Source organism: Nerophis ophidion, linkage group LG24 (genome assembly GCF_033978795.1).
Source record: "Nerophis ophidion isolate RoL-2023_Sa linkage group LG24, RoL_Noph_v1.0, whole genome shotgun sequence".
NCBI lineage: Eukaryota > Metazoa > Chordata > Actinopteri > Syngnathiformes > Syngnathidae > Nerophis > Nerophis ophidion.
This window is the reverse complement of record NC_084634.1, coordinates 4,076,323-4,097,461: the sequence shown is the minus strand read 5'-3', so window position 1 is coordinate 4,097,461 and position 21,139 is coordinate 4,076,323. Positions and strand designations below refer to the sequence as shown.

Genomic DNA, 21,139 nt, shown 5'->3' with positions numbered 1-21,139 from the left:
ATTTTTGTAATTCAAAATCAATTGACCATTTTTCTGATTCAAACCATTCCATTTTCAACACATTCCACCAGAATAAGCATTTTAAAGGGGTCAAATTACAGCTCAAAGAGGCAAAAAGGACATTTTTTAGGAAACGTTTGTTTTGAAGGGGTTTTTGGCAACTTCCTGTTGATTTTTGCCGAAGGATGTCAGAGTATGAAATTTAGGTCTAAGTCAGACCTACATAGACGTTTTTGTTTCATGTCTCTACGACATTCCTAACGGAAGTCACAAGCAGTTTTGTCTGTGTTGTTTTTCCTAGGGGGCGCTAGAGCGCAATTTTGAGTTGTTTTTTTCTTTTATTTTTTTTAGATGGCAATTTTCGCCAGTCCTGGTGTGTGTGTAAAATTTGGTGAGTTTTGAAGCATGTTAAGGGGGTCAAATTACAGCTAAAAGAGGCAAAAATGACTTTTTAGGAAACTTTTGTTTTGAAGGGGTTTTTGCCAACTTTTTGTTGATTTTTGCCGAAGGATGTCAATATATGAAATGTAGGTCTAAGTCAGATCTACCTAGACGTTTTTGTTTCATGTCTCTACGACATTCCCACTGGAAGTTAAAGGCAGTTTTTTTCTGTGTTTTTTTTCCTAGGGGGGCGCTAGAGCGCAATTTTGAGTTTTGGGGTTGTTATTTTTTTTTATTAGATGGTAATTTTCGCCAGTCCTGATGTGTGTGTCCAGTTTGGTGAGTTTTGAAGCATTTTAAGGGGGTCAAATTACAGCTCAAAGAGGCAAAAATGACATTTTTTTAGGAAACGTTTGTTTTGAAGGGGTTTTTGACAACTTCCTGTTGATTTTTGCAGAAGAATGTCAGAGTATGAAATCTAGGTCTAAGTCAGATCTACCTAGACGTTTTTGTTACAAGTCTCTACGACATTCCTAATGGAAGTTACAAGCAGTTTTGTCTGTGTTTTATTCCTAGGGGGCGCTAGAGCGCAATTTTGAGTTTTTTTTGTTTTTTTTAGATGGCAATTTTCGCCAGTCCTGATGTGTGTGTAAAATTTGGTGAGTTTTGAAGCATGTTAAGGGGGTCAAATTGCAACTCAAAGAGGCGGCGGTATAATTATAACAATAAAACCTTAGAAATACAATAGGGTCCTCTGTCCCAAAAGGGACATTAGTCCCTAATTAGGTATAATTATTGAATATGATTAGTAATAAGATGACTAACTCAGTGCTAATATTTGATTGGGCCCCGGGGCCGTCGTTGGTAGGAAAGATCCAACTTTACTTTCTCAAGTATCGACCATGAAGGAATGTGATTTGAATGGACGGGGAACGTCAGTTTTTGTCCTTCCAGGTGTTTTTGTTTGAGGATTTCAAAGCCGACTTATAGTCAGCTTTACTTCCAAAGTCCTGGCCATCTGCATTGCGGCCGGATCTAAAAGTAGGCGCCGGCGTCTGCTCTCCGGCAAGTAGCCGGTGCCAGCTGAGTACATAAAAATAGCGGCGGGTCTGTTTCTGTCTGGAAGAAAAAAACACACCGGGGTAACTGCGTGGATTTTTAAAACCCGTCCCGAAAAAGCCACAAAAACGAGCAGCCGCCGGCCCGAGAGAAAGGAAATATTTGTTTAGTCATTTGGTAGGAAAATGCGTCCCTGGCACGCGACGAGGACGAAGTTAAATCAACACAAATGGAAAAGATACATTTTTAGATGTCCCCAACTGATACACAGGCGAGCGGTCCATCCTGGGTCTCGACTCTGGACGGCCAGTACTTCATCCATGGTCATCTGACCGGACCCCCTCCACAAGGGAGGGGGGGACATAGGAGAAAAAAAGAAAAGAAGCGGCAGATCAACTGGTCTAAAAAGGAGGTCTATTTAAAGGCTAGAGTATACAGATGAGTTTTAAGGTGAGACTTAAATGCTTCTACTGAGGTAGCATCTCCAACTGTTACCGGGAGGGCATTCCAGAGTACTGGAGCCCGAAATGAAAACGCTCTATAGCCCGCAGACTTTTTTTGGGCTCTAGGAATCATCCCGCTTTGCTGCAGGCCCGCAGGCCACGCCCCCCTCCACAGTTAACTTCAGAATAACAATGTTATTAAAAAGAATAAGAGACTTATTATACTCTAGAAATGTTGGTCTTACTTAAAAATGCACGTGTTTAGTTGTGTTCAGTGTTAAAAAAAATATGATATGGCTCTTGGGGAAATACATTTTCAAATATTTGGCTTCTTGGCTCTCTCAGGCAAAAAGGTTCCCGACCCCTGCTCTAGCCTTAAAATATACCTCCTTTTTAGACCAGTTGATCTGCCGCTTCTTTTCTTTTTTCTCCTATGTCCCCCCCCACTCTTATGGAGGGAGTCCGGTCCGATGACCATGGATGAAGTACTGGCTGTCCAGAGTCGAGACCCAGGACGGACCGCTCGCCTGCGTATGGGTTGGGGACATCTCTACGCTGCTGATCCGCCTCCGCTTGGGATGGTTTCCTGCGGACGGGACTCTGGCTGCAGTCTTGGATCCGCTTTGAACTGGACTCTCGCGGCTGTGTTGGAGCCACTATGGATTGAACTTTCACAGTATCATGTTAGACCCGCTCGACATCCATTGCTTTCGGTCTCCTAGAGGAGGGAGGGGGGGTTGCCCACTTCTGAGGTCCTCTCCAAGGTTTCTCATAGTCAGCATTGTCACTGGCGTCCCACTGGGTGTGAGTTTTCCTTGCCCTTTTGTGGGTTCTTCCGAGGATTTCGTAGTCGTGATGGTTTGTACAGTCCTTTGAGACATTTGTGATTGGGAGCTATATAAATAAACATTGATTGATGTTGCCAGGACCGGCCTGGAAATCAGCAACAGGTGCAGAGATGGCCCAGCTGGGCCTTTTTTATCTAATCACCTGTCGCTCTGTTATAAGCAGAAAGCCAGGAGGAGAGACAGGGTTGGGGCTGGAGCCGGAGCGCGAGTGAGGACGAAAGAGAAAAAGACAATTGCTGGAAAGCAACCGAGAGAAAAATAAAATAAAATATTGTAACCCTAAAACAGGCTGTCTGAAGAACCCCCAGAAGGGCAAGCCCCACACTAACCAATAATAAATAAATGACTTCTTACCATGACAATGTTTTATATTTTGAACGTTATTTTTAACACAGCGGAATTATTCATGACTTATCGTGTTAAGCAATGTCAGTTCAGATTTATCCGAGAGCCACAGGTTCCCTACCCCTGTACTAAGGAATCAAAAAAGGTACCATATTCTATTTGAAAAGTACCGGTTTCCAATTTGTATTGTTATTATTGTTTTAACGGGCGTGACATTGCTGGTTTTACGAGCGTCAGGTTCAAACACTGACGACATCTATTAAACCAGACAAGAAGCAAGGAATTAAACAGAGACAGAATTCAATTTGGCTCAATTTGAGGAGAAACGTCCGGACTGTACTCTTGCACAGTTTTTTACTGGTGCACAAAATGAACCGTGCCTGAACATCACCTTGTTCAAAGAACAAAACCAACACAGTGCAAGAACTCAACTAATTACACACCTGTAAATCGGATGAAAAATTAACGAGAACATTGTTTTGGGGTTATCCATAATACGGCGATAGGGAGAAGTTTTTATTTACACGATGAGTCGGGTGTGTCTTGACCTCCGCCGAACCCCTGAGGCCGACTCACCGGACTCCTAGGGTTCGATCGGACCCAGGTTAAGAACCTCTGTGTCCGATGTAAATATAAACGGAATACAATGATCCTTTTCAACCCATATTCAGTTGAATATGCTACAAAGACAACATATTTGATGTTCAAACTCATAAAAAAATGTAAACTCATAAAAAATAAATACTGATAAAGTTGAGGAATGCTCATCAAACACTTATTGGGAACATCCCACAGGTGTGCAGGCTCATTGGGAACAGGTGGGTGCCATGATTGGGTATAAAAGCAGCTTCTCATGAAATGCTAAGTAATTCACAAACAAGGATGGGGCGAGGGTCACCAATTTGTAGGCAAATTGTCGAACAGTTTTAGAACATTTCTCAACAAGCTATTGCAAGGAATTTAGGGATTTTACCATCTACGGTCCGTAAAATCATCAAAAAGTTCAGAGAATCTGGAGGATATTACGGACCTTTGATCCCTCAGGCGGTACTGCATCAAAAACCGACATCAGTGTGTAAAGGACATCCCCACATGCGCTCAGGAACACTTCATAAACCCACTGTCAGGAACTACAGTTGGTCACTACATCTGAAAGAGCAACTCAAAACTCTACTATGCAAAGCGAAAGCCATTTATCAACAACACCCGGGAACGCCGCCGGCTTGGCTGGGCCCGAGCTCACCTAAGATGGACTGATGCAAAGTGGAAAAGTCTTCTGTGGTCTGACGAGTCCACATTTCAAGTTATAATTGGAAACTGTGGACGTGGTGTCCTTTGGAACAAAGGGGAAGTGTCAGGCTTGCCCCTGACAGTTTGTCTATGTTTTTGTTTTCCCCTCCGCATTTGTCTGTTTCCTGTGTTTAGTATTTCCTGTCTCTTAGTTCCTGTCAAGTGTCTCTTAATTTGTCAGCTTCCTGTCTTATTCCCTAAGCGCTGTGTTCCTCCTCAGTGTGTTTAGTATTTCCTGTCCTTAGTTCCTGTCTAGTGCTCTTATTTTGTCAGCTTCCTGTCTTGTTCCCTGATCGCTGTGTTCATCCTCAGCTGCGGCGGATGGGCATCTGGCCACACCTGTTGCCAATCAGCCGGCTCCTATTTGTACCTCTTTTGTCTCGTGTCAGTGGCTGGATCGTTGTATTGTCCTTGCCTCATGTCACTCTTGTGTCTTTGCTAGCTGTCGTGTCTGGCATCACTTCAGCTATTACCTGTCTTGCTACATCTTGTCCTGGTCGTCGTAGCGGTAAGCTGTTTTTGTTAGCCGTTAGCTATTTCCCAGTTTTTCTGTTTGTTATCCTCTAGCTTCCATGCTAAAGTTCCTTTTTGTTTCAGTAGCTCCCAGTGCTAGCTCTCTTATTTTGTTATTCCGCCCACGTGCGTGCTTTTTGTTTGTCCTTGTTTAGTTTTAATTAAATCATGTTTTCCAATTCTATGCCTGCCTCCGTCTCTGCATCTTGGTGTTCAACAACAAATACCCCTGACAGGAAACAAACCATCCAGACTGTTATAGGCGCATGCGATACGACTATCTATTTTCCTGTGACGTCACACAGTGTTCTGCCAATGTAAACAAACGATGGCGAATACCACATCAAGATATAGCGACATTAGCTCGGAATCAGACTCGGATTTCAGCGACTTAAGCGATTCAACAGATTACGCATGTATTGAAACAGATGGTTGGAGTATGAAAATATTGAAGAAGAAACTGAAGCTATTGACGCTATTCATAGCCATAGCATGGCAGAATAGCTGCGTTAGCATCGCCGGTAAAATGTGCGGACCAAACGATCAGGACTTTTGCATCTTTTGACACTGGAGCAACTTAAATCCGTCGATTGGTAAGTGTTTGTTTCGCATTAAATGTGGGTGGAAGGAAACGTAATATAGTTGCAAATGCATCTACAGGTTATCCATGCATCTCTGTACCATGTCTGCTTTAGCACCGCCGGTAAATAGCATTTTAGCGTCGATTAGCGTAGCATGTTAGCATCGATTAGCTGGCAGTCACGCCGCGACAAAATATGTCTGATTAGCACATAAGTCAACAACATCAACAAAACTCACCTTTGTGATTTCGTTGACTATAGTTGCAAATGCATCTGCAGGTTATCCATACATCTCTGTGCCATGTCTTCTTTAGCACCGCCGGTAAATAGCATGATAGCATCGATTAGCATAGCATGTTAGCATCGATTAGCTGGCAGTCAACATCAACAAAACTAACTTTTGTGATTTCTGTGACTTTATAGTTGCAAATGCATCTGCAGGTTATCCATACATCTCTGTGCCATGTCTGCTTTAGCACCGCCGGTAAATAGCATGTTAGCATCGATTAACGTAGCATGTTAGCACCGATTAGCTGGCAGTCAACATCAACAAAACTCACTTTTGTGATTTCTGTGACTTTATAGTTGCAAATGCATCTGCAGGTTATCCATACAGCTCTGTGCCATGTCTGCTTTAGCACCGCCGGTAAATAGCATTTTAGCGTCGATTAGCATAGCATGTTAGCATCGATTAGCTGGCAGTCAACATCAACAAAACTCACTTTTGTGATTTCTGTGACTTTATAGTTGCAAATGCATCTGCAGGTTATCCATACATCTCTGTGCCATGTCTGCTTTAGCACCGCCGGTAAATAGCATTTTAGCGTCGATTAGCGTAGCATGTTAGCATCGATTAGCTGGCAGTCAACATCAACAAAACTCACTTTTGTGATTTCGTTGACTTTATCATTGCAAATGCATCTGCAGGTTATCCATACATCTCTGTGCCATGTCTGCTTTAGCACCGCCGGTAAATAGCATGTTAGCATCGATTAGCATAGCATGTTAGCATCGATTAGCTGGCAGTCAACGTCAACAAAACTCACCTTTGTGATTTCTGTGACTTTATCGTTGCAAATGCATCTGCAGGTTATCCATACATCTCTGTGCCATGTCTGCTTTAGCACCGCCGGTAAATAGCATGATAGCATCGATTAGCATAGCATGTTAGCATCGATTAGCTGGCAGTCAACATCAACAAAACTCACCTTTGTGATTTCGTTGACTTTATCGTTGCAAATGCATGTGCAGGTTATCCATACATCTCTGTGCCATGTCTGCTTTAGCACCGCCGGTAAATAGCATCGATTAGCGTAGCATGTTAGCATCGATTAGCTGCCAGTCAACATCAACAAAACTCACTTTTGTGATTTCTGTGACTTTATCGTTGCAAATGCATCTGCAGGTTATCCATACATCTCTGTGCCATGTCTGCTTTAGCACCGCCGGTAAATAGCATTTTAGCGTCGATTAGCGTAGCATGTTAGCATCGATTAGCTGGCAGTCAACATCAACAAAACTCACTTTTGTGATTTCGTTGACTTTATCATTGCAAATGCATCTGCAGGTTATCCATACATCTCTGTGCCATGTCTGCTTTAGCACCGCCGGTAAATAGCATGTTAGCATCGATTAGCATAGCATGTTAGCATCGATTAGCTGGCAGTCAACGTCAACAAAACTCACCTTTGTGATTTCTGTGACTTTATCGTTGCAAATGCATCTGCAGGTTATCCATACATCTCTGTGCCATGTCTGCTTTAGCACCGCCGGTAAATAGCATGATAGCATCGATTAGCATAGCATGTTAGCATCGATTAGCTGGCAGTCAACATCAACAAAACTCACCTTTGTGATTTCGTTGACTTTATCGTTGCAAATGCATGTGCAGGTTATCCATACATCTCTGTGCCATGTCTGCTTTAGCACCGCCGGTAAATAGCATCGATTAGCGTAGCATGTTAGCATCGATTAGCTGCCAGTCAACATCAACAAAACTCACTTTTGTGATTTCTGTGACTTTATCGTTGCAAATGCATCTGCAGGTTATCCATACATCTCTGTGCCATGTCTGCTTTAGCACCGCCGGTAAATAGCATGATAGCATCGATTAGCATAGCATGTTAGCATCGATTAGCTGGCAGTCAACATCAACAAAACTCACCTTTGTGATTTCGTTGACTTTATCGTTGCAAATGCATCTGCAGGTTATCCATACATCTCTGTGCCATGTCTGCTTTAGCACCGCCGGTAAATAGCATCGATTAGCGTAGCATGTTAGCATCGATTAGCTGCCAGTCAACATCAACAAAACTCACTTTTGTGATTTCTGTGACTTTATCGTTGCAAATGCATCTGCAGGTTATCCATACATCTCTGTGCCATGTCTGCTTTAGCACCGCCGGTAAATAGCATGTTAGCGTCGATTAGCGTAGCATGTTAGCATCGATTAACTGACAGTCACGCCGCGACCAAATATGTCTGATTAGCACATAAGTCAACATCAACAAAACTCACCTTTGTGAATTTGTAGACTTTATCGTTGCAAATGCATCTGCAGGTTATCCATACATCTCTGTGCCATGTCTGCTTTAGCACCGCCGGTAAATAGCATTTTAGCGTCGATTAGCGTAGCATGTTAGCATCGATTAGCTGGCAGTCAACATCAACAAAACTCACCTTTGTGAATTCGCAGACTTTATCGTTGCAAATCCATCTGCAGGTTATCCATACATCTCTGTGCCATGTCTGCTTTAGCACCGCCGGTAAATAGCATTTTAACGTCGATTAGCGTAGCATGTTAGCATCGATTAGCTGGCAGTCAACATCAACAAAACTCACCTTTGTGATTTCTGTGACTTTAACGTTACAAATGCATCTGCAGGTTATCCATACATCTCTGTGCCATGTCTGTCTTAGCATCGCCGGTAAATAGCATTTTAACGTCGATTAGCGTAGCATGTTAGCATCGATTAGCTCGCAGTCACGCCGCAATCAAATATGTCTGATTAGCACATAAGTCAACATCAACAAAACTCACCTTTGTGATTTCGTTGACTTTATCGTTGCAAATGCATCTGCAGGTTATCCATACATCTCTGTGCCATGTCTGTCATCGCCGGTAAAATGTCTACTTTGGCATTTTCTTGCCAGTGGTGCAACTTGAATCCCTCCCTGTTAGTGTTGTTACACCCTCCGACAACACACCCACGAGGCATGATGTCTCCAAAGTTCCAAAAAATAGTCGAAAAAACGGAAAATAACATATCTGAGACCCAATGTTTACAATGGCTTGAGAATGAAAATGGCGGCTGTGTTACCTCGGCGACGTCACATTCTGACGTCATCGCATCCAGAGCGATAAACAGAAAGGCGTTTAATTCGCCAAAATTCACCCATTTAGAGTTCGGAAATCGGTTAAAAAAATATTTATGGTCTTTTTTCTGCACCATCAAGGTATATATTGACGCTTACATAGGTCTGCTGATAATGTTCCCTTTTAAAACATGCAGCACCACATTTGACCGCTAGAGGGAGACAACGCTACACCTTAGTTTAGCGTCTCATATATATTGGGGGATTTATTTTTTTTTGTCATGAAAATGGGAGGTTTTTTGGGTTGGTGCACTAATTTTAAATGTATCTTGTGTTTTTTTATGTTGATTTAATAAAAAAATTTGAATTAAAAATAATAATAATAATAATAATAATAATAATAATTATAAAAAATTATTCTACGGCCCGGTGCCAATCGAGTCCGGTGGTTGGGGACCACTGCTGTAGATAAGATGATCCATCCATCCATTTCCTACCGCTTATTCCCTTTTAGGGTTGCGGGGGGCGCTGGCGCCTATCTCAGCTACAATCGGGCGGTATGTGGGGTACACCCAGGACAAGTCGCCACCTCATCGCAGGGCTAGATAACATGATGTTCACTTTCTATATACGTCAGGCCCGCAGCTAATGTTTTACCGGCTATCGTTCTAAAAATAGTAAAATATATCCTGGTATATATATTTTTTTTAAACATTAAAAAGTGGAATAAAAGAGCAAATAGGTTAAATGCAACGAGAAAAAGTTGCATTGTTGACTCTAATAATGTGACCGTGCTGCCCTGAGCATCCCGATCTCGTTGGTTCTCGAAGCTAAGGAGTGCCTGGCCTGGTTAGTACTTGGATGGGAGACTGCCAAGGAATACCAGGTGCTGTTTGACCTTCGGACTCTTAAGTTCCTTTTTTTTTTCCCACTCTGTTTTGTCACCATGACGACCAATCAGTTCCCCTGTCATGTCTCACACCTGCTTTCAATCACCATATCTCTATTTAAGCCTGTCATTTTCTGTCGGTCATTGTGTTTCTTTTCATGCTCTGTCCATGCCAGGTTTTTTCACGTCAAAGTCCTTGCTACTCTTGTCCAGGCATAGTAAGTGTTATTTGCATTATGTTCGTAGTTTGTTAACGTGTTAATTTTGTCATCTTTACCCAAGTTGTGCCTCCGCTGCGAGTACTTTTTGTTTGTACCTTTTTTTTAGTTAAAATTAAATCATGTTTTTTTTTACCTGAATGCCATGATTTGAGTAGTCTGTCTGCTTTTCTGGGAGAACAACCCCGCAGAATGCTGCGACCCCCCCACCCCGACAGATAACACAATTTTTTAAATAATTTCTCCAAAAAATAATAATGAATGAGAATCAATGTTGCTGTAAATTATTGATTGATTTCAGGACAAAAAGGACAAAAATGCAACAAACATAAAAACATGAAAAATATGAAAATTAGAAGAAAAAAATTCCATACTAATTATCCTATTGATATTATAAATATACTAAACCAATTACAATATATTATCTGAAGCTAATATAGAGATTTAAGTGTGGAATGAAAAATAAAAATAAAAAAAGCTTGACCTTTTCATGAGTGGGGCACTTTTGGATCCTGAAGGATTTTAATAACTGTCTTTGCTAAATAAATAAAAAATAATAATAATAAATTCTAATACATTTTGCTATGAATTGTTGACCTATTTAGGGATCCAATTACTTCACATTAAATATTTCACTTGGAAAATCTTTTTGGACAAAATATTGTCTTTTGTATTTTGCCTTAAAAAATAGGGTTTCGACAAAAAGCTCGTAAAAAGTCAAAAGAGAAGTACAATTAGTGATTCAAGGGTTTAATGAAAAAAAAAAAAAAAAGACTTATTTTGAGCCTTGTTTAAGACTGAAACCCTTCTGGGTCCTTAAGACCAAACTTCAGCCCCTCTCTAATAACACCAGAAAAGATGAGTATTGTCTATAATGACGCCAGAAAAAGATAAGGACAGTCTCTAATAACACCAGAAAATATGAGTACCGTCTATAGAAATGCCAGAAAAAGATGAGTATAGTCTCTAATAACACCAGAAAAGATGAGTATCGTCTATAATAACACCAGAGAAAGATGAGTACAGTCTACAATAACACCAAAGAAAGATGAGTACAGTCTACAATAACACCAGAAAAGATGAGTATCGTCTATAATAACGCCAGAAAATATGAGTACAGTCTCTAATAACACCAGAAAAGGTGAGTATCGTCTATAATAACACCAGAAAAGATGAGTACAGTCTACAATAACACCAGAAAAGATGAGTATCGTCTATAATAACGCCAGAAAATATGAGTACAGTCTCTAATAACACCAGAAAAGATGAGTATTGTCTATAATAACACGAGAAAAGATGAGTATTGTCTACAATAACACCAGAGAACTGAGTACAGTCTAAAATAACACCAGAAAAAAAATGAGTACAGTCTCTAATAAAACAGAAAAGATGAGTATGTCTATAATAACGCCAGAAAAAGATTAGGACAGTCTCTAATAACATCGGAAAAGATGAGTATGTCTATAATGACGCCAGAAAAAGATTAGGACAGTCTATAATAACACCAGAAAAGATGAGTATTGTCTATAATAACACCAGAAAAGATGAGTATAGTCTCTAATAATGCCAGAAAAGATGAGTATAGTCTCTAATAACACCAGAAAAAGATGAGTATAGTCTCTAATAACACCAGAAAAGATGAGTATCGTCTATAATAACACCAGAGAAAGATGAGTACAGTCTACAATAACACCAGAGAAAGATGAGTACAGTCTACAATAACACCAGAAAAGATGAGTATCGTCTATAATAATGCCAGAAAAGATGAGTATCGTCTATAATAACGCCAGAAAATATGAGTACAGTCTCTAATAACACCAGAAAAGATGAGTACAGTCTACAATAACACCAGAAAAGATGAGTATCGTCTATAATAACGCCAGAAAATATGAGTACAGTCTCTAATAACACCAGAAAAGATGAGTATTGTCTATAATAACACGAGAAAAGATGAGTATTGTCTACAATAACACCAGAGAACAATGAGTACAGTCTAAAATAACACCAGAAAAAAAATGAGTACAGTCTCTAATAAAACAGAAAAGATGAGTATGTCTATAATAACGCCAGAAAAAGATTAGGACAGTCTCTAATAACATCGGAAAAGATGAGTATGTCTATAATGACGCCAGAAAAAGATTAGGACAGTCTATAATAACACCAGAAAAGATGAGTATTGTCTATAATAACACCAGAAAAGATGAGTATAGTCTCTAATAATGCCAGAAAAGATGAGTATAGTCTCTAATAACACCAGAAAAGATGAGTATCGTCTATAATAACACCAGAAAAGATGAGTACTGTCTATAATAACACCGGAAAAGATGAGTATTGTCTATAATAACACCAGAAAAGATGAGTATTGTCTATAATAATGCCAGAAAAGATGAGTATAGTCTCTAATAACACCAGAAAAGATGAGTATAGTCTCTAATAACACCAGAAAAGATGAGTATAGTCTCTAATAACACCAGAAAAGATGAGTATAGTCTATAATAACGCCAGAAAAGATGAGTACCGTCTATAATAACACCAGAAAAGATGAGTATTGTCTATAATAACGCCAGAAAAGATGAACAGTCTCTAAAAACACCAGAAAAGATGAGTATTGTCTATAATAACACCAGAAAAGATGAGTACAGTCTCTAATAACACCAGAAAAGATGAGTATTGTCTATAATAACGCCAGAGAACAATGAGTACAGTCTAAAATAACAACAGAAAAAACATGAGTACAGCCTCTAATAAAACAGAAAAAAAAAATAGTACAGTCTCTAACAACAACAGAAAAGATGAAAACAGTAATAACACCAGAAAAGATGAGTATTGTGTAGCCTGTATGTTACTTTAATAAAACACTGTACAAGTACTAAGTAGACAGTGAATTATATAACTGGGCTAGATCAGAAGAAACTCAATTCCGCTCTAGGAATGGAGAGTCATGAAGACTGAACACAGGTTTTAAGTTGTAATGGTACCAAATTATATTAAAGAATTATAGGAAAAATAAAAATGTAAATTCGAACGGCCATTCACATTTTCAACATAAATTACAGAAGGTTCAATATTTACAATGTGATACAGTACTTGGACGGAAGTAAATGGAAGTAAATTGGGGGGGGGGGTTTGTAGGGGGGAAGAAATTTGGCGTGACAGCTCCTCACATTATTTACAATCATGGCCACCAGCAGCTAGAGCGATTCGGACCGAGAAAGCGACAATTTCCCCATTAATTTGAGCGAGGATGAAAGATTTGTGGATGAGGAGGGTTAGAGTGAAGGATTAGAAAGAAAAAAAAGACAGGAGAGTGGGAGCGATTCAGATGTTATTAGACACATTTACTAGGATAATTCTGGAAAATCCCTTATCTGCTTATTGTGTTAATAGGGGACGGCGTGGCGCAGTGGGAGAGTGGCCGTGCACAACCCGAGGGTCCCTGGTTCAATCCCCACCTAGTACCAACCTCGTCACGTCCGCTGTGTCCTGAGCAAGACACTTCACCCTTGCTCCTGATGGGTGCTGGTTAGCGCCTTGCATGGCAGCTCCCTCCATCAGTGTGTAAATGTGGAAGTAGTGTCAAAGCGCTTTGAGTACCTTGAGGGTAGAAAAGCGCTATACAAGTACAACCCATTTACTTGATTCAGTCCTTGTTTTTACCAAAGAGGGTATAAGCGCAACACAACAGTTCATTAAAGGACCTCGCAAAGTCCACGTTGTGCTGGCAGTGACCAGAGGGGTTTTAGTCAAGGTAAATGTGAAAGATGAGGTGAAAGTATCGTCTATAATAATGCCAGAAAAGATGAGTACAGTCTATAATAACACCAAAAAATATGAATACAGTCCATAATAACACCAGAAAAGATGAGTACCGTCTATAATAACACCAAAAAAGAGGAGTAGTCTCTAATAACATCAGAAAAGATGAGTATTGTCTATAATAACACCAGAGAAAGATGAGTACAGTCTATAATAACACCAAAAAATATGAGTACAGTCTATAATAACTCCAAAAAATATGAGTACAGTCTATAATAACACAAGAAAAAAGATGAGTACAGTCTCTAATAACACCAGAAAAGATGAGTACCGTCTATAAAAACACCGAAAAAAGATGAGTACAGTCTCTAATAACACCAGAAAAGATGAGTATCATCTATAACACCAGAGAAAGATGAGTACAGTCTATAATAACACCAAAAAATATGAGTACAGTCTTTAATAACACCAAAAACTATGAGTACAGTCTATATTAACACCAAAAAAGTTGAGTAGAGTCTATAATAACACCAAAAAAGTTGAGTATCGTCTATAATAATGCCAGAAAAGATGAGTAGTCTATAATAACACCAAAAAAGATAAGTATCGTCTATAATAACACCAGAGAAAGATGAGTATAGTCTATAATAACACCAAAAAATATGAGTACAGTCTATATTAACACCAAAAAAGTTGAGTAGAGTCTATAATAACACCAAAAAAGTTGAGTATCGTCTATAATAATGCCAGAAAAGATGAGTACAGTCTATAATAACACCAAAAAATATGAATACAGTCCATAATAACACCAGAAAAGATGAGTACCGTCTATAATAACACTAGAAAAAAGATGAGTACAGTCTCTAATAACACCAGAAAAGATGAGTACCGTCTATAATAACACCAAAAAAGAGCAGTAGTCTCTAACACCTGAAAAGATGAGTATTGTCTATAATAACTCCAGAGAAAGATGAGTACAATCTATAATAACACAAGAAAAAAGATGAGTACATCTATAATAACACCAGAAAAAAGATGAGTACCGTCTATAATAACACCAGAAAAGATGAGTACCGTCTATAATAACACCGAAAAAAGATGAGTACAGTCTCTAATAACACCAGAAAAGATGATTATCGTCTATTATAACGCCAGAAAAGAAGAGTACAGTCTATAATAACACCAGAAAAGATGAGTATCGTCTTTAATAACACCAGAAAAGATGAGTATCGTCTATTATAATGCCGAAAAAAAAAGAGTACAGTCTATAATAACACCAAAAAATATGAATACAGTCCATAATAACACCAGAAAATATGAGTACCGTCTATAATAACACTAGAAAAAAGATGAGTACAGTCTCTAATAACACCAGAAAAGATGAGTACAGTCTATAATAACACCAGAAAAGATGAGTACAGTCTATAATAACACAAGAAAAAAGATGAGTACCGTCTATAATAACACCAGAAAAAAGATGAGTACAGTCTAATAACACCAGAAAAGATGAGTACCGTCTATAAAAACACCGAAAAAAGATGAGTACAGTCTCTAATAACACCAGAAAAGATGATTATCGTCTATTATAACGCCAGAAAAGAAGAGTACAGTCTATAATAACACCAGAAAAGATGAGTATCATCTTTAATAACACCAGAAAAGATGAGTATCGTCTATTATAATGCCAGAAAAGATGAGTACAGTCTATAATAACACCAGAAAAGATGAGTATTGTCTATAATAACGCCAGAAAAAGATTAGTACAGTCTATAATAACACCAGAAAAGATGAGTATTGTCTATAACACCAGAAAAGATAAGTATCGTCTAAAATAACACCAGAAAAGATGAGTATCGTCTATTATAACGCCAGAAAAGAAGAGTACAGTCTATAATAACACCAGAAAAGATGAGAAAGGTCTATAATAACACCAGAAAAGATGAGCATTGTCTATAATAACACCAGAAAAGATAAGTATCGTCTATAATAACACCAGAAAAGATGAGTATCATCTTTAATAACACCAGAAAAGATGAGTATCGTCTATTATAATGCCAGAAAAGATGAGTACAGTCTATAATAACACCAGAAAAGATGAGTATTGTCTATAATAACGCCAGAAAAAGATTAGTACAGTCTATAATAACACCAGAAAAGATGAGTATTGTCTAACACCAGAAAAGATAAGTATCGTCTAAAATAACACCAGAAAAGATGAGTATCGTCTATTATAACGCCAGAAAAGAAGAGTACAGTCTATAATAACACCAGAAAAGATGAGAAAGGTCTATAATAACACCAGAAAAGATGAGCATTGTCTATAATAACACCAGAAAAGATAAGTATCGTCTATAATAACACCAGAAAAGATGAGTATCGTCTATTATAACGCCAGAAAAGATGAGTATTGTCTATATCGCCAGAGAAACATAGGTCCAGTCCATAATAACACCACAAAAGATTAGTGCAGTCTATAATAACACCAGAAAAGATGAGTATCATCTTTAATAACACCAGAAAAGATGAGTATTGTCTATATCGCCAGAGAAACATAGGTCCAGTCCATAATAACACCACAAAAGATTAGTGCAGTCTATAATAACACCAGAAAAGATGAGTATTGTTCAAAATAACGCCAGAGAAAGATGAGTACAGTCTATAATAACACCAGAAAATTTGAGTACAGTCTATAATATTGCCAGAGAAACATAGGTCCAGTCTATAATACCACAAAAGATGAGTACAGTCTATAATAACACCAGAAAAGATGAGTACTGTCTATAATATTGCCAGAGAAACATAGGTCCAGTCTATAATAACACAAAAGATTAGTGCAGTCTATAATAACACCAGAAAAGATGAGTATTGTTTAAAATAACGCCAGAGAAAGATGAGTACAGTCTATAACACCACCAGAAAAGATGAGTATTGTCTATAATATCACCAGAGAAACATAGGTCCAGTCTATAATACCACAAAAGATTAGTGCAGTCTATAACACCAGAAAAGATGAGTATTGTTTAAAATAACGCCAGAAAAGATGAGTACTGTCTTTAATAACACCAGAAAAGATGAGTACTGTCTTTAATAACACCAGAGAAAGATGAGTACTGTCTTTAATAACACCAGAGAAAGATGAGTACCGTCGATAATAACGCCAGAAAAGATGAGTATTGTCTATAATAACACCAGAGAAAGATGAGTACAGTCTATAATAACACCAGAAAAGATGAGTATGTCTATAATAACGCCAGAAAAAGATTAGGAAAGTCTATAATAACACCAGAAAAGATGAGTACCGTCTATAATAACACCAGAAAAGATGAGTATTGTCTATAATAACACCAGAAAAGATGAGTATTGTCTATAATAACACCAGAAAAGATGAGTATTGTCTATAAAAACGGCAGAAAAAGATTAGGACAGTCTCTAATAACACCAGAAAATATGAGTACCGTCTATATTAATGCCAGAAAAAGATGAGTATAGTCTATAATAACACCAGAGAAAGATGAGTATAGTCTCTAATAACGCCAGAAAAGATGAGTATAGTCTATAATAACGCCAGAAAAGATGAGTATAGTCTATAGTAACGGGAGAAAAAGATGAGTAAATTCTCTAAAAACACCAGAAAAGATGAGTATTGTGTAGCCTGTATGTTACTTTAATAAAACACTGTACAAGTACTAAGTAGACAGTGAATTATATAACTGGGCTAGATCAGAAGAAACTAAATTCCGCTCTAGGAATGGAGAGTCATGAAGACTGAACACAGGTTTTAAGTTGAAATGGTACCAAATTATATTAAAGAATTATAGGAAAAATAAAAATGTAAATTCGAACGGCCATTCACATTTTCAACATAAATTACAGAAGGTTCAATATTTACAATGTGATACAGTACTTGGACGGAAGTAAATGGAAGTAAATGGGGGGGAGGGGGAGGTTGTAGGGGGGAAGAAATTTGGCGTGACAGCTCCTCACATTATTTAAAATCATGGCCACCAGCAGCTAGAGCGATTCGGACCGAGAAAGCGACAATTCCCCCATTAATTTGAGCGAGGATGAAAGATTTGTGGATGAGGAGAGTTAGAGTGAAGGATTAGAAAGAAAAAAAAGACAGGAGAGTGGGAGCGATTCAGATGTTATTAGACACATTTACTAGGATAATTCTGGAAAATCCCTTATCTGCTTATTGTGTTAATAGGGGACGGCGTGGCGCAGTGGGAGAGTGGCCGTGCACAACCCGAGGGTCCCTGGTTCAATCCCCACCTAGTACCAACCTCGTCACGTCCGCTGTGTCCTGAGCAAGACACTTCACCCTTGCTCCTGATGGGTGCTGGTTAGCGCCTTGCATGGCAGCTCCCTCCATCAGTGTGTAAATGTGGAAGTAGTGTCAAAGCGCTTTGAGTACCTTGAGGGTAGAAAAGCGCTATACAAGTACAACCCATTTACTTGATTCAGTCCTTGTTTTTACCAAAGAGGGTATAAGCGCAACACAACAGTTCATTAAAGGACCTCGCAAAGTCCACGTTGTGCTGGCAGTGACCAGAGGGGTTTTAGTCAAGGTAAATGTGAAAGATGAGGTGAAAGTATCGTCTATAATAATGCCAGAAAAGATGAGTACAGTCTATAATAACACCAAAAAATATGAATACAGTCCATAATAACACCAGAAAAGATGAGTACCGTCTATAATAACACCAAAAAAGAGGAGTAGTCTCTAATAACACCAGAAAAGATGAGTATTGTCTATAATAACACCAGAGAAAGATGAGTACAGTCTATAATAACACCAAAAAATATGAGTACAGTCTATAATAACACAAGAAAAAAGATGAGTACAGTCTCTAATAACACCAGAAAAGATGAGTACCGTCTATAAAAACACCGAAAAAAGATGAGTACAGTCTCTAATAACACCAGAAAAGATGAGTATCATCTATAACACCAGAGAAAGATGAGTACAGTCTATAATAACACCAAAAAATATGAGTACAGTCTATATTAACACCAAAAAAGTTGAGTAGAGTCTATAATAACACCAAAAAAGTTGAGTATCGTCTATAATAATGCCAGAAAAGATGAGTACAGTCTATAATAACACCAAAAAATATGAATACAGTCCATAATAACACCAGAAAAGATGAGTACCGTCTATAATAACACTAGAAAAAAGATGAGTACAGTCTCTAATAACACCAGAAAAGATGAGTACCGTCTATAATAACACCAAAAAAGAGCAGTAGTCTCTAACACCTGAAAAGATGAGTATTGTCTATAATAACTCCAGAGAAAGATGAGTACAGTCGATAATAACACAAGAAAAAAGATGAGTACATCTATAATAACACCAGAAAAAAGATGAGTACCGTCTATAATAACACCAGAAAAGATGAGTACCGTCTATAATAACACCGAAAAAAGATGAGTACAGTCTCTAATAACACCAGAAAAGATGATTATCGTCTATTATAACGCCAGAAAAGAAGAGTACAGTCTATAATAACACCAGAAAAGATGAGTATCGTCTTTAATAACACCAGAAAAGATGAGTATCGTCTATTATAATGCCAGAAAAGATGAGTACAGTCTATAATAACACCAAAAAATATGAATACAGTCCATAATAACACCAGAAAAGATGAGTACCGTCTATAATAACACCAAAAAAGAGCAGTAGTCTCTAATAACACCAGAAAAGATGAGTATTGTCTATAATAACACCAGAGAAAGATGAGTACAGTCTATAATAACACCAAAAAATATGAGTACAGTCTATAATAACACAAGAAAAAAGATGAGTACCGTCTATAATAACACCAGAAAAAAGATGAGTACAGTCTCTAATAACACCAGAAAAGATGAGTACCGTCTATAAAAACACCGAAAAAAGATGAGTACAGTCTCTAATAACACCAGAAAAGATGATTATCGTCTATTATAACGCCAGAAAAGAAGAGTACAGTCTATAATAACACCAGAAAAGATGAGTATCGTCTTTATTAACACCAGAAAAGATGAGTATCGTCTATTATAATGCCAGAAAAGATGAGTACAGTCTATAATAACACCAAAAAATATGAATACAGTCCATAATAACACCAGAAAAGATGAGTACCGTCTATAATAACACCAAAAAAGAGCAGTAGTCTCTAATAACACCAGAAAAGATGAGTATTGTCTATAATAACACCAGAGAAAGATGAGTACAGTCTATAATAACACCAAAAAATATGAGTACAGTCTATAATAACACAAGAAAAAAGATGAGTACCGTCTATAATAACACCAGAAAAAAGATGAGTACAGTCTCTAATAACACCAGAAAAGATGAGTACCGTCTATAAAAACACCGAAAAAAGATGAGTACAGTCTCTAATAACACCAGAAAAGATGATTATCGTCTATTATAACGCCAGAAAAGAAGAGTACAGTCTATAATAACACCAGAAAAGATGAGTATCATCTTTAATAACACCAGAAAAGATGAGTATCGTCTATTATAATGCCAGAAAAGATGAGTATTGTCTATAACACCAGAGAAGATAAGTATCGTCTAAAATAACACCAGAAAAGATGAGTATCGTCTATTATAACGCCAGAAAAGAAGAGTACAGTCTATAATAACACCAGAAAAGATGAGAAAGGTCTATAATAACACCAGAAAAGATTAGTACAGTCTCTAATAACACCAGAAAAGATGAGTATTGTCTATAATATCACCAGAAAAGATAAGTATCGTCTATAATAACACCAGAAAAGATGAGTATCGTCTATTATAACGCCAGAAAAGAAGAGTACAGTCTATAATAACACCAGAAAAGATGAGTATCATCTTTAATAACACCAGAAAAGATGAGTATCGTCTATTATAATGCCAGAAAAGATGAGTACAGTCTATAATAACACCAGAAAAGATGAGTACAGTCTATAATAACACCAGAAAAGATGAGTACCGTCTATAATAACACCGAAAAAAGATGAGTACAGTCTCTAATAACACCAGAAAAGATGATTATCGTCTATTATAACGCCAGAAAAGAAGAGTACAGTCTATAATAACACCAGAAAAGATGAGTATCGTCTTTAATAACACCAGAAAAGATGAGTACAGTCTATAATAACACCAGAAAAGATGAGTATTGTCTATAATAACACCAGAAAAAGATTAGTAGTCTATAATAACACCAGAAAAGATGAGTATTGTCTATAACACCAGAAAAGATGAGTATTGTCTATAATAACACCAGAAAAGATAAGTATCGTCTAAAATAACACCAGAAAAGATGAGTATCGTCTATTATAACGCCAGAAAAGAAGAGTACAGTCTATAATAACACCAGAAAAGATGAGAAAGGTCTATAATAACACCAGAAAAGATTAGTACAGTCTCTAATAACACCAGAAAAGATGAGTATTGTCTATAATAACACCAGAAAAGATAAGTATCGTCTATAATAACACCAGAAAAGATGAGTATCATCTATTATAATGCCAG

The 21,139-nt window shown here is 37.9% G+C and overlaps 1 long non-coding RNA gene across 1 annotated transcript in view; it reads right to left on the bottom strand.

Moving 5' to 3' along the window:
• Window positions 1-21,139, bottom strand: part of LOC133542430 (uncharacterized) — a 38,799-nt gene that overhangs the window by 16,663 nt on the left and 997 nt on the right. The window lies entirely within an intron of this gene.